Below are 3606 nucleotides of genomic sequence, written 5' to 3'. Positions count from 1 at the left end.
CTTAGTTGCAATGATTGTATTCTTGAGTTTAGGAGAAATTTTAACATTGAATGTTTTCATGCTCTAGTTCTTGCTTGAGTTTCTAGGAATTTTTACCCGATTTACACTCAGTGCACTACTCACTCTTTAAACTCTATTGGAAACTCATGTTCAATGTTAAAGGGACTAGTTATAGTTGTCTCTTGTGTTAAATTCAAAAAAAAATATGAAAAATGAAAAGAAAGAACAAAATATTTTTATTGTTTATTTGTGCTTGTTGGGTGGAAAGAGCTACCACCTATGAAGTATGAAGCTACTCTCATAAGTCGGATACTAGTTATGCCCTAATGAGAGAAAGAGCTATCTCATAGGATGAGTGAAAGCTACCACTCCGGTAGAAAGAGCTACCACCTCGAAAGTGTGAAAGCCACCTTAGCGGCCGCTTTGGAAAGGGCTACCTTAGAGGATGTGTGAAGCTACTACCATCTTTGAAATTGTTGTCACTTTTGTAGATAAATAAGTCCCTTGTATTTAGAACTTTGAGGAGTATACCTTGGGTTGTTTTGAGTGAGTTCACACACATACACGATTTCAGGTTTGTTGTCCTTTTTGATTCAAATTTTTAGCTAGAGCTTTGATCTTTCATATTTAGTGTTGAAATTTCCCTTACTTGTAGAATGCTCTCTTTGTATACTTTGGTGACCCTAAGGACAAGCACTTTCAATATTTTCTTCATCGATGCACAGAATGTTTTAAATTTTGCTTGAGGACAAGCAAAAGATTAAGTGTGGGAGAGTTTGATAAGTGCTTGTGCGATATGAATGCGAAGCGTTCATTCCTTATGTTGAGCATTACTTTTCTCGGGTTTTACACTAATATGTTTGTTTTTATGTTACTTTCGTACATGCAAGGTTATGAGGCCGAGTATGAAGGAAAGAGGCCAATGTGGAGCACAATGCACTGATTTTGGAGGAAATCTTGCTAAGGTTCAAACACGAAGACATAGGTCGGGTGTGAGATGCTAGAGCACTGCAGCAGCATTGTACTAAAGCACTGTAGCATCACTGTTCACAGTCGGCCGAGAAAACAGGAATTCAGAGAATCCACACGAGCGTGTGGAAATTATACACGCCCGTGTGGAAATTCCACATGGGCGTGTGAAAAATCCACATGCCCGTGTAGTCATTTGATTCCAGCCCTATTTAAAGCAGATTCAGCCCCGATTTCAGCATTCTTTTCTCCATCTTTTCCCCAACTTGAGAGAGGGCTTCGGCTAGGGTTTTGAGGGGTATTGGCTAGGGTTTTGGAGAGGTTCTACGGCTCCGACATCGTCATTCCTTAGGAAGAAGGTTGGTAGTGAAGCTTCCGTCGAGGCGTATCCTATACCGGACGAGGGAATCCTTCGACGACGAGTAGAGGACTCTCCACAAGATCATTGACACGACCATCGAGGGGGTTTTTCTATGGATTCATTGCTTTTACATTCTATTTATTTGATTGTACTTAGCTCCATGGAGAGCTAAACCCCCCAGTGGGTACTTGGGTATTTGTGAACCCTAGGATGTATTTGTTTCATTGAATCTCTTTATTATGCTTTCAATTAATTGATGTTTATTGAGAGTTCCAACCTTGAATGCTTGATTGTATGAATATTTCCCCTAGAATGACACTAGGGTTGAGAGTTCTCGTTGGTAACCTTGTGAGTGAGTGACACACCATGAGCGTTAGACAAAGCTAGGTTGGAGAGGGTTTAGAGGGTGAGTCGAGAGGTACAGGAGCGTCCCATTTCCCCTCCGGCGTGATAGATTCTACCTCCGTTCCTCGAGTTCTTTGCGGCCACAATAGAGTGAATGGTATCTAGGGCTTAATCGTGGTTAGGGACCTTCCACCTAGACCAAAGGGTTAGGTCTATAATTAGGAAGAGATTTATCACTTGGAACCCCTAGAGCTCATTGCAACTCTATGCGAGTGCGAGGTGTTGAGATTGTTCGATTTCTCCTCTGGGACATGTATAGAGTTACGCATAGTTGACCTTAGATTTGGAACTATGTAATGAAGGATTTTCACAACTCACTATTGCATTGATTAGGATACATAATAGAGGGTTCTTGCACTTGAAGCGACCGTCCTAGGCAGAGCATTATTCGAGAACCCCATCTTTATCGATTGCCTAACCTTCTCCTTTACTCGTGCTCTCTTACTTGTTGATTTTACTTTTGAGAATTGAATCATTGTCACACTTATCACTATTGATCTTTCACATACCTAAGAAGCGGATTAAGTGTTTTTATTCCCTACTCCCTGTAGATTCGATACCCGCTCACCCAGGATTATTACTTCGACAAACCCGTGCACTTGCGGGATATACACAAGGGGACCTTGTCATCTTTCCTTTTGTTCGGCATGTTCTTTTGCAAAACCGCCTAGCAAGAAGCATCTAAGATCACTGAAGCACTCTCCTCTGACTTCCTCTTGTTAGTCAACAAGTCCTTCAAGAATTTTACATACTTAGGCATTTGAGACAATGGCTCAATAAAATGAATGTTTATGTGGAGTTGCTTGAACAAGCTCAGGAATTTCTACTGTTCATTCGCTTGGTTATTCTTCAACCTAGAGGGATAAGGGATTCTTGACTTGAAAGGTGGGGGCCACCTCCTTCTCTTTGCTTGTTCCCTCTTCAACCTCTATGATCTCAGATTCTTGTTCATTGGGCTTCTCACTCGGAAACTTGCCTTCAACCTCACGACTATTTCTCCAAGTGATCGCCTTCACATGCTCTCTAGGATTGGTCTCGGTATTGCTTGGCAAGCTTCCTTGTGATCTCTCCGATAGAGACTTCACAATCTGCCCCACTTGATTCTCAAGGTTATGCAAAGAAGCTTTGTGGTTGTGAAGTGTAGCCTCAACTGATTAAAACCTTGTATCCTATGATTGCACAAATCTAGTCAAGGCCTTCTCCAAATCGGTCATTCGGGTCTCCAAACTAGAAACTCGGTTCTCCATGTTTGGGGCTTGTTGTTATTGGAAACCCGGTGGCCCATGGCCTTTTGTGGACCTCGGTTACTCCACGGAAAATTGGGATGATTCTTCCAACCTAGATTGTAGGTGTTGCTATATGGATTTCCCTTTGATTCCTCATCGCATTACCCACAAAATCAACATTCTCAACCGAATATGCATCACCAATGGAGATCGGCAATCGGAGGGAGCATGTCCTCTACCAGACCCAGTGCAAGTAGTCAGGGCCACCACTCTATTCAATGTTAGAACTTCTAACTTCTTAGTCAATGATTCCACTTAAGCCGCCAATGAAGTTACTTCATCTATCTCATGAAGCCCGACCACCTTCTTCTTTTCCCTAGTATTCCATTGGTAGCTATTTAACCCCATTTCTTTAATTAGTTGACGGGCCTCACCGGGGGTCTAACTACATAAGGTACATCCTACTGCCTCATCCAAGAGTTGCCTTGTGCTCAGATTTAACCCATTGTAAAAGGTCTGAACAATCATACACTCTGGGAATTCATGTTGCGGGCACTTTCTTAGGAGCTCCTTGAACCTTTCCCACGTCTCAAATAGAGACTCCAATTCTGACTGTACAAAGGACGAGATCTCATTCCTAAGCTT

At 42.2% G+C, this 3606-nt stretch overlaps 1 non-coding gene across 1 annotated transcript; it reads left to right on the top strand.

Moving 5' to 3' along the window:
- The first annotated feature begins 3499 nt into the window (after positions 1-3499).
- Positions 3500-3606, top strand: LOC120281964. Its single transcript, XR_005542850.1, has one exon. It is a non-coding gene; the product is annotated as a small nucleolar RNA R71 (small nucleolar RNA).

The sequence above is a fragment of the Dioscorea cayenensis genome, chromosome 2 (assembly GCF_009730915.1).
Source record: "Dioscorea cayenensis subsp. rotundata cultivar TDr96_F1 chromosome 2, TDr96_F1_v2_PseudoChromosome.rev07_lg8_w22 25.fasta, whole genome shotgun sequence".
Classification (NCBI taxonomy): Eukaryota; Viridiplantae; Streptophyta; class Magnoliopsida; order Dioscoreales; family Dioscoreaceae; genus Dioscorea; species Dioscorea cayenensis.
Note: the sequence above shows the minus strand (reverse complement) of the source record. Positions and strands in the feature narration are given on the sequence as shown.